The sequence below is a fragment of the Lolium rigidum genome, chromosome 7 (assembly GCF_022539505.1).
Source record: "Lolium rigidum isolate FL_2022 chromosome 7, APGP_CSIRO_Lrig_0.1, whole genome shotgun sequence".
Classification (NCBI taxonomy): domain Eukaryota; kingdom Viridiplantae; phylum Streptophyta; class Magnoliopsida; order Poales; family Poaceae; genus Lolium; species Lolium rigidum.
In genome coordinates, this window is record NC_061514.1 from 11,300,260 (window position 1) to 11,310,964 (window position 10,705).

The window sequence follows — 10,705 nt, forward strand, 5'->3', positions numbered from 1 at the left end:
GCGAGATCGAGGAGGAGCTCGTCAATCGCGGAGGGGCGAGATCGAGGAGGAGCTCGTCAATCGCGGAGGGGCGAGCACGAGGGCGGCACCATGAGGAGCTGCTAGCGGAGATCGGGCAAAGGAGCAGAGCCTGGTGGCCCGCCAGAGGAGGTCGGCGGCGCGGAGAGTGGTGGCGGCGCGTCGCTCGTGCGCTCTTCCACCGGCCGTCAAACCCACGCTGCGCCTGTCGGCGTCCGCACGCGTGGTGACAAGGGAGGGCACTAGGACGCCAAGTCACTAGCGTCGGTGGCCAGGAGATCCGGCGCCCTCCTCCGTGAGGCCGCCCCGCTCCAGCAGCTCCTCCCGGCCGTCTACAAGCCTCCCCCGCCGGTGAGACACCCTCATCTCGTCTTCATTCTCCCCCTAGAACTACTCACGCTGCCCGGTTGTAGAAAAAAACGATGTTGCGCTGTATTGAAATTGGATCCATCCCGAGTGCCGCGAGTCCTAGTACTCAATAACGTCCGGTTACGAGGAATACAAGGAGTAGAAAATTGAGGAGATCATTGCTACCTACTGATGTTCTCATTAGAGTACAAACAATAGAGTAGATTACATTAGTTGGTTTTGCTTTGAGCCATCAACTCAAGCTATTCACAACTACCACCCTGACCCTTCAGTTGATTTGCATTTCCCTTATCTATTGAAAGGTTTCAGTTCAAATATTTAGTTCAGCAAGTTGATTACATTTTTTATTCATAAGTAATCATTCTACCTTTATATCTTTGCAGCCCTAAGCATGGAGTTTATATGTTGGAAAACATCCAATCTTGCCCTAACAACAACAACAGAAGGAAGTCACCTAAGGTGATATGCTTTCATTAATATGTGTATTTTTTTCAGAATTTTTTACTGCATTGAACATACTGTTTATCCAGCTCACTTGTACTGGAGATGATCTTGTTCTTTCTTGAGCAGCCGGAGAAGGAGGAGGCCCAGAAAAGTCTATGGAGATCTCTCGGAGCAGTACACCTGTAACTCCGGCATCCTCCCTCAGCGCTATCATCGAGGTCGCCCCCTGAATCAGCAACACATTGTGCTTGTTTTTTGTTACACGAGAGTATGAATTGTGTGTGTGTCTTGTTTATTTCCCTACTCAGCGATTTACTTGCATGGAAAAATGGAAGGCTGTGATTTGAGTTGCATGCTACCAAAGAAACTAATACTTTACTAAAAGTTGGAGTAGTGGAAATTGACGATCAATTGACAGGAGTCACATACCTCCACACATGGTTGTACGCTTTCATTTATTCGCTGTTGTGTGTGAGCATTTATTTCTGTCAGTTAGCACATAAATTATGTGCCTTATCTCTGAACATTGCTTGAGTTTGGTTGAAACTTGAGTAATTTTTGTGATGTATGAATCACGACAGATGAAAATCGAGGACACGTCGATGCAACTTCCGGAGTATCTTGTTGATGCAAGGTTAGTTTCTTAGGCATCTTGAAATCTTTCTGGAGATGAGAGCAAGTAAATAAAGTTGCATATGTCTCTTTCTTGCTTTGAAACTTTAGCTACACTAGGTCGATTCTTATTATCTAAAGAGACACTGACCAATGAGTGTAGAATGAAAACTTTGAAATGTCAAGTCCTCCTACAGATTCTGTATATGCAAAGGGAAAAGTACAATGACGTTAAGTGTGTATTATGGATGAGCCAACAGTGATTTTTCAGCCCGTGCCCCTTCCTCTTTGGATCTTTTTATACTTTTACATTTCAATCTAAAATACAATTACATAATGATAACTAAGCACACGATTATCTCGTTTCTTAAGATAACCAGAGTAATGCAATTAAGTCTTGAAGTATTATGGCTTTAAACAATTCAAATTTTATATCAACGTGGCAGTAAAACATGTTTTTAACTATCTATTTATGTTATTGTGACTAATCTCCAATGGCAGCCTCTCCTCTCTCCCCTCGACTGGATGCGGGCCGCCGGTCGCGTGCGTCGCCGTGCGAAGAGCAGGTGGGAGCATGTTATCTATGTGAGGTCTCCTCTCACTCTCTCAGGTAGTACAAGGATACTTTATTTGGTAGCATCATGTGTATTTTCCTTGTGCATATCATTCTATGTTTCACTGCCAATGCATATTCTTATTTTAGTCATCTGTAACATTCTTCCTTTTCTTATAATTGATTTGGTTTTCCACATTCTTTGCTGCAATTTTTCATAGATACACATGGAGGTACCAGGAAAAGCTTTTGATATGCGCATGAACCTCATTTTTATCCGCGCTCCCTTCTAAGGAGTCCCCAGTTCAGAACAAAATGAAGGAATGAAAAAGGTAACCAGCAACGGAATTTATCCGCATCTATCATCTCTCTAAACCAATGTGATCCAGCCTAACGTTTGTTCTTTGTAAGTAGTTGCATATATCTTGCGCCTTCCAGGTTTTGCTTCTACATGATTTTTGCTTGACATAGTTCCTCTGTTCTTCTTTTCTTTTGTACTCATGGAAGCATGGCCGCTGACTTTCGTAACGCTCAGAGAGTTGTGGTTGGTAACATCGCAGGAAAGGTATAAGTCATCTCTCCCGCGTTGAATTTATTTGTAATTGTGCAGCTGGTCTGCAGTGATAATTATGATTTAAGTTTCTGGATGCGTAGTTCAAAATTTAGTAATAATAGCGACAATGAGGATGTTGCCTATATATTCTTACATTCAGATAGCTTTTTTATGTTATTTCTTTTTTGCGGGGCCGTATGTTACTTTAAGTGGGGTGTAAATATTGCAATTCTACAACAAGGTAATGTCAGCTCGTGTAACAATTGACTGGTGGTCTTGACCTCACTGCCCTCCCCGTGGCCATGGATGGGGATGGTGCCCTCCACCTCATGCCCTCCCCGTGGCCTCTGCGCTAGATTGGTGCCGATCAATTGACCTGTGGCATCCATTATGCCGCAAGGAGATCCCTCTCTCATGACTCATCTAATCTCGTGTTATCACTATGTGAAAAGGTAATAGATTGAATCTTCTGCCCAGGTCTAATTTACATGAGTTGTAGTAGCCATGTGGCAGCCTCCAAATCTAGCCTCCATTATGATTTAAGTTTCTGGATGCGTAGTTCAAAATTTAGTAATAATAGCGACAATGAGGATGTTGCCTATATATTCTTACATTCAGCTGCAAAAAGAATTACTTGATCCTTTTGGTAAAACAGTGTGTTAATAGCTTTTTTATGTTATTTCTTTTTTGCGGGGCCGTATGTTACTTTAAGTGGGGTGTAAATATTGCAATTCTACAACAAGGTAATGTCAGCTCGTGTAACAATTAACTGGTGGTCTTGACCTCACTGCCCTCCCCGTGGCCATGGATGGGGATGGTGCCCTCCACCTCATGCCCTCCCCGTGGCCTCTGCGCTAGATTGGTGCCGATCAATTGACCTGTGGCATCCATTATGCTGCAAGGAGATCCCTCTCTCATGACTCATCTAATCTCGTGTTATCACTATGTGAAAAGGTAATAGATTGAATCTTCTGCCCAGGTCTAATTTACATGAGTTGTAGTAGCCATGTGGCAGCCTCCAAATCTAGCATGGACTGGAGTTAAAGTAGTGGATTTTTATATTTGCATTGCAGGCTAGATGAATAAGATTGACTCGTGTCTTTATTATTCCCTGTGATATGAGACAATATGCTCAATTATTGCTAATTTAGAAAGTGCAATTCTTCTTTTATTTATAAGAATATGGTGACTAAAACATAGGCCTGGATAAATAAATGTGAGGTCTTCATTATTTTTCTTTATCCTCTGAACTGCTGCAAATTTTTTAAAGATGCTTAGGCTACATGTACTCTAATTCCAGATAGTGAGTTTTCTCAGTATTTTCTTTTTAAAAATGATGAGAAGAACTAATTTTATCTGCGTTACAATATAGGTTCCATCGGGAAATTTAGTTCATAGTGAATGTGATGTTTCACTATTCTGCTGCTCCCAAGCATTAGGTGTTCTGCTTATTCTGTACTCTTTGTCTTTAGAGATAAGGAGATTGTGGTAGCTGCAGCTGAAGAGGAGTAAAGGGATATTCAAAAACTTGAGTAAGCCATATATTTGAAGGTATATTGTTTCCACTTTCTTCTATCCTTTTGTTCCTGGTCTCATTTGCTAGGAGTTTTTTACCGAGGCATTTCCAAAAAAAAATTAACTAGATATTATTGGAAGGATCGGTACGGCCTCAGAAATTCATGTTTCATATTTATTGCACTAAATCTTCCATGTTCTCCTTGTATTCATTATTGGTAGCAAGTTACAAAAATTTCAGCTTTGTTGACATTGACAAGGGGATGTGGACCTGCAGGTCTCAGCGAATGATGAGTCCACCATGAGAGAGAGAGGTTTCATGTTTTGGTATCATTCTGTCCCCTTGACCTCTCCCAAGTCCTTTTTTTCATATTTTTCATTGTTCCGTCAATGCTGCTAATTCTGTGGTGGATTTGGCTTCAATATTTTTTTATTTATCCTACTACCTTATTAGCACTTAACTATTGTAATAATTGGAAGTCTGCTTATGTTTTATCATGTAATTGAGAGCATAGTTTTGGCGTATCTCTGAATTCATTAATATTTCAGCGAAGGCTTATTCGGATGGCCCGGCCTCCGATTTCGGTATCGATAAATTTTTTGTATTCTCTCGCATTTAAATATATGCTTTGGGCTGACTAAAGAAATGAATATGCTAGGAACTTATGAAGCTGGAATAATTATGCTTGTACCTGTGCTTCTACCACGACCATTTGCCTGCCTACTTTCTGTTCTTATTTTTTGTTCAACTGAATCCTGTTGAGTAACATGGTACCCTTCTACAGACACATATATCTTACTTGATTGGATTGCAGTGAAAGAATTATTGTGTAGTTCTTAGAGAATTAATGTATTACTTAAATTCACTGGGTGCATTTTAGTAAATTGTGCATATCTTGATCGTTGTTGTTGCAATTTGCTTGGTGACAAAAAAAAAGATAATATGGGGCGTTTATATGCTTGCCTGACATGCACACTGATGTATGGTGCAGATGACCAAGCAGATGCACACCAATGTGCTTCTTTCTATTGTTTTTTATAAAATAGATTTATCCTTAAAAGGAACAAATATGGTACTTTGTTTCTCTCTATTGTAGTAAATTTATATATAAAAATTGCAAAAAGTTCAGTTGATATTAAAATTTGCATTTTTAGTTTTTAGAAATTAATTGAATATGAGGCCAGCTACTCAGATGCGTCCAATCTATATTTATTATGGGGGTCTTTCATTTTGCTTCTGATGGCTTCTTGAATCAGGTATGATCGATATTAAAGTGTTTGGCCTGATTTGAATCAGGTATGATCGATAGTCATCATGGCTCTAACCTAAGAAAAATATCAATGGGCTTGATTTTGTGACTCGTAAAGTTAAATGATGCTTATACATGTTATATGGGTATGGTGTTTTGCTTCATTAAGAGCTTCTCTGGTCAATAATACCACCATGTTTCTGTTGACCATATGCTTACATGAGGGCTGCCATGAAGCATCTCCATCTTGTACTCGTTCTGGTTGTAATTCTGAACTTTACTGCCTATAATATAATTTATGTTGTGTTTCCATGGGTAGAGCAGGGCCAGAGTGCGTCATCGCCTTGACCAGATTTCGTCAACCTCCCTGTCAGATTCCTACTGGAGATGCTTCACCGACTTAGAATCTTGCTATTATTTCTTGTATGGGTTCTTACGGTCGAGTGCCGAGCAACACACCCGAGCTGAAGAAAAACCTTGAGATTTTGCAGGTACGGTGGCATCTGGGTGAATAGTTTGCAGTGGTAGTACTTTTGTGTGAGGCTGCATTATGTAACCGTGGAAAACAGAAATATTTAATTGAGCATGTAGGAACAAGGTCCTAAATCCTGATGAGAAAGCATCAGCATTTTATTGGCGCGTACTAGAATGTAGAGCATATATACTCATAGATTTGTCTTCTGCTTGTGTGTTATTCTCGTAATAATAGCATGTTCCACCTGGACTAAATACAATTGTTTTCTTTACTTTGATCTCGGTAGCAGAGAAAATAGCAATTGAGGAAACATGAATGGTTTGGTGAACACTTAGTACCATCCATATTTTATTGTCAACATGTACGAGTCTTTGGAGGCTTATATGATAGTACTACAATCTGGTCTAACCGTGTTAATTCTAATAAGAACTGAATATTATCATATTGCTTATCAAATTGTATCCGTACATGCTCCATTTTTTTCTTTAGATGCAAAAATGCCTTTATGTCCATGCAGTTTATATCATAGCTTACAAGCTTGTGAGCTGAATCTATTCAGCTCTAATGAGCACAAAGTGGCATGTGGTACTAATTTTATCTCTTCTAGATTTACCTGGATTGTGTCTCAATGCTTATGTGATAAAGTGGGTGATTTTCAGAATATAGGTTGGTTGCAGAATTGGCTTATTAAAGTTTATAAATTAAAGTCCATGACTCCCTGATTACTATAAGAATTAGATTTAGTTGAAATAACGGGATTGTGGCTCATTTAGAGATTTTGTTGCATCATCATTATTTGTCTGATGTTATGTGGTGGATTCATCTATCGTGTTGCATAGTCAGGCCTAATATTGGATGAATTGGATGATGCAGTGTGGAGGATGACCGACGAGCGCGACGGAGGCGGACGAGACAATGGCGGTGGCGGGTGAGAGGAGGCACCTGTCGAAGGGTGGCGACAGCCAGTCTTTGCACAAGGTCGGAGAAGAGCATCCCATTTGACGAAGCTGACCTCCTTCTATCCCCGTGGGAGCATCATCTTCTCTATACTTTAACTGACTCCTCCTTCTGATTCCTTCCTCCCAAATTTTATTTCATTTCACAGATAGAGTTTGGATGTCCAGGAGATTCACCGAGAGTGACAACAACCACCATTGGCCTTCGTGGACTCCGTCGCTGCCCCAGGTTGCTCATCCTCTTCTCTCTTTTCCTGTTTATTCTCATGTACTCTGTCCAACTCCATATGCTATTTCTCAAATATGTGCGCCCTCTCATCAGGCTATGGAATCCTCAAATAAATAACCGCAGTATATGGTTCTCATCCTCCCACAACTCAGGTTTGTCTCTTTTTTTTGCATATTTTTTGATTTCAACATAAGCCAGGCATTTAAATTCCCCACATCGTAATAGCGTAGCCCTTGAGTTCGCACAATATCTTGAAACTGTCAATTTTTTTTGCATCTGGATATGTGTTCTGCGATTCTTGTTGAACATGATCACGATGTTAAGAAACACCTACTCGTGTAATATAAAGAACTGAAGCTAACTGATAGATGGCTGACTTAAAAACCTACTCGTGTACAGGTTACAGTTTCTGTATTGTAGTTACCTTCTTGGGCAGCTCTACCTCTGTCGTGAACTGTGATGGTTTTCCCTTGCTCCATTTGAGGTGAGAATGCTTCCATACAAGATACAACTACACACTACATTTTGTAATCAAGGGAGTTATAATGCTGCTGTTGTTTTTGTATATTTAAGTCAAACAATACGATGCCATAGTGTGATTTTTCTTTGGCATTACTATGTTTTTGAATTTCTTGGCAAGCTTACTTCCTTTCTTACAGATCAGGCAATATAGCTATTGTGTTTTTTTTGCTTTGGCATCAGAGTTATTTGTGGACGCTATGCATTTGGGCTTATGCCATTAGCGGTTTTGGTTGATATCTTGGTTTGCTTTCTTCATGGGTGTGGGGTTCCAGAGTTAGACCAGAGAGTTCAGCAGTGGTAGCGAATTGCACAGATGCCTTCAATTTTCAACTCCCTTCTTCCATACATTTATTTAGCCAATTGGATTGCCTCCATTGAGGGGATGCTTTATCTGCAGAATTAAAGGGTTTATTCATGCCGAAAAGAAAGCATGTAACACAGTATATTGTTTGGTCCTATTTCACATTTTGAAATGTCGCTAGAGATTGGAAAACCATCCAACTACTACCCCACAGGTATAGCAGTGTACAATGAATTAACCAGGTTCCTTGCCTAATGAAATAGATATTTGTTAACTGGGTTCTGAAATAAACATTAGTGATTGAGATAAATAAGAGTTGAAATAAATATTTGTTAACTGGGTTTCTTGCCTAATGATGCTCACATGTTGAAAATTATTGCTCTTCGTTACTGAAATTTGGGTGCTCTATTCAAATAGAGAATTATGAGTGTTCCAGTGCAATATGCTGCCTGATCTGAAAAGTAATATTCTAAAAAAGAGTTCCATAAAAATCACCACGTGCTTCACGAAATCTTGGACTTTCCAAAGTTTTCCATAGAAATAATTAGCTAGCTACTTCAGTGACTAGACAGATTTGCTTGCTCCCCTGTGTGCTTCATCGCCGTCTTCTGGTCGATCGCCCAAAGGTTTATCAAAATCAGATAATAGGGTGGATGTTATTAGTTTTAGATGTGCAAATGTAATGCCGCTATAAGTATATATTACAGCTCATCGCAATATATACAGTTGGATTTAAGAAGCATGCCATTTTTAGCATAATGAAGCTTCTTCAATTTTGGATTACTTTGTTGGCTATCTGCTAAAAGTAATGCGTAAATGGCTTAACATCTCAGCAGGTTACCATCGTGATTGATCTCCTCGGTACTTCTTGACAAGCCTTGCCGCTACCATTGAGATAGACCTCCTCGCCCCATCCAACTTCTGTGTCATCGGCTATTGTCAGCCCTTGGTCTTAGCCGCCACCTCCTTGGTGGTAAGGCAGACTTAAAAACTCTATGTACATGAGCATGCTCAGGTTGCAGCACCTTGATGCAGGTAAGTAATTTTCAATGTTTTGATGTAATTAAATTGATATGATTGGTTTACTGTCCGCTTATGCTCCTTATGTTTGTTGCAGAATGCTTTGTTTGGAAATTCATTCATTTTTAGTATTTCCATATTCCATACTCATTCAACTTACCTTCAGTTTGATTGGCAAATCGTCTAATTCTACCAGGATACATCTCTGCGGGATAAAATAAATTATATTATTTTGATATTAAAGCAATGTGAATGATTTTTCATATGCATCTAGAACCCATATCTTCACTCGATTTTGCATATGCAAGTCACTTTTTCCTGAATGTTTGTATTAGCTTATTTGATCAATAAATGTGATTAATAAGTATGTATATTGTTTATAATGGAAGTCATGAAATTAAAACGAAGCTTTTCTGATGTATAATTCAAAATAAATATGTGGACTGAACACACTATGGTACTACAGGGGAAACACACCATGGTTTTTTGAAATTCTGTTTTGGTTCTGTTCGTGCAAGTGGAAAAGTACAAATCTTAATGAAACACCGTGTTTTTCTTTCGTACAAGTCGATGGCATGGCTTTGCACTTGGTAAACAATCTACATCTATGGATTATATGTCTAGAGGTGCTTGTTGTTTCAGCACGGACATGTTATCTGTGCTATATATTGTAAAGCTAATATTTATCTTTCAATATATAACGGAAGTTTATTCCGAGTTCTCTTTTCTGCATCTTTGGTAAATATCCTAGCTCAAAATGGGAGCTCTTATTTCACCAATGATCACATGGTATGCGGTTGCCCATTATACCGAAAACAGATTGGGTTAGAAGTTTATCGGTTCCATTTCATTCTTATACAATGTTTTGTAGTACGCTCCTTGACTAGGGATAGCTAAAGAAACCTATTTGGCTGTATACATGATGTGATATTCGTAAGATAATTTTTCAGATTACTGAATGTTCATTGATCTTTCTTTATGCTTCCCGACTTCCCGCTGCTATTTTCAAAGTCTGGATGCTTAGTTTTCCATTGTTGGTTTGGAGCATTTAGGAAAAATTCTGTTTTTGCAGGCTAGGTGCATATGTAATGGATATTCTGGCTCGGATCAATTATTCATGCCACAGTGTGGTGAGCTTATCTCCATCCTCTAGCGTAAGCACGGTCTCTCTCTCTCTGTTGCCATATGCTATGGTTTTTAGTTTCCATGGACTGATTACTGAATCTGGCTCATTCTTGTGAATAGGTGAAGTAGAAAATTAGCGTGAACTGGTGGATGGCTTTAGTTTGTCAGTGTTTTCATTCTGATGTAATTTATTTATCGATAGCTTCTTGGCCAATACATTTCCAAATTAATACATTAAGTGGTTTATTGTTTCCAGAGAACCTTGGTTCCTTTACTTGGCCCAATTGTGATGTGCTTGCTTAGCTGATCATAGCTCTGCAAAACTAGACCAAATATAGTTTGCTTAGAGTCTGTTGTAAGGTAGGGTGGATTAGTGTAATGCAATTTTATTGTCGAGGTAATGGCTCATACTACCATGGCTTTATGAAACGAGTGTCTCTGTGGCAGTAGGATCAAATGCACCAATATGAAGCTGGGCCTAACCATGTTGTATATGTTCTTTCTAGGAGATCAAAACATGCTTCTTTTTTTCCCTGCCTACATCTCGATGTGGGTAATGCTACTTTTCTTTGGCTGTGATATTACTATTATCCTAAGGATCATCTGGCAAAAAATCATATCAGCCTTCTCTCTAATAAGTAAACTTAATAATATGTTATAGCGCATCATTACCATATGGAGCAATATGACTTACAAGTGGATGTTGTAATTTTTTTTTGCATAGAATGGGAGTTGAGGGTTGAGTTGTGCAATATTTGGCTAT

At 39.3% G+C, this 10,705-nt stretch overlaps 2 long non-coding RNA genes across 5 annotated transcripts; both read left to right on the forward strand.

The window, feature by feature from the left end:
- Positions 1-240: 240 nt before the first annotated feature.
- Positions 241-4,984, forward strand: LOC124669299. 3 transcript variants are annotated; one of them, XR_006992117.1, is made up of 10 exons: positions 241-369; positions 771-846; positions 958-1,049; positions 1,413-1,465; positions 1,945-2,053; positions 2,218-2,328; positions 2,504-2,561; positions 4,022-4,100; positions 4,342-4,391; positions 4,724-4,984. It is a non-coding gene; the product is annotated as an uncharacterized LOC124669299 (long non-coding RNA). The 3 variants fall into 3 exon arrangements; XR_006992115.1 differs by lacking the exon at positions 4,724-4,984 and having other exon boundaries at positions 4,342-4,627; XR_006992116.1 differs by lacking the exons at positions 241-369; positions 771-846; positions 958-1,049; ... (3 more) ...; positions 2,504-2,561; positions 4,724-4,984 and adding an exon at positions 2,952-3,503 and having other exon boundaries at positions 4,342-4,627.
- Positions 4,985-5,688: 704 nt separating this feature from the next.
- On the forward strand, positions 5,689-10,154 carry LOC124678616. 2 transcript variants are annotated; one of them, XR_006994557.1, is made up of 8 exons: positions 5,689-5,805; positions 6,663-6,767; positions 6,895-6,974; positions 7,068-7,126; positions 7,374-7,458; positions 8,634-8,832; positions 9,890-9,971; positions 10,063-10,148. It is a non-coding gene; the product is annotated as an uncharacterized LOC124678616 (long non-coding RNA). The 2 variants fall into 2 exon arrangements; XR_006994558.1 differs by having other exon boundaries at positions 9,890-10,154.
- The last annotated feature ends 551 nt before the right edge of the window (positions 10,155-10,705 follow it).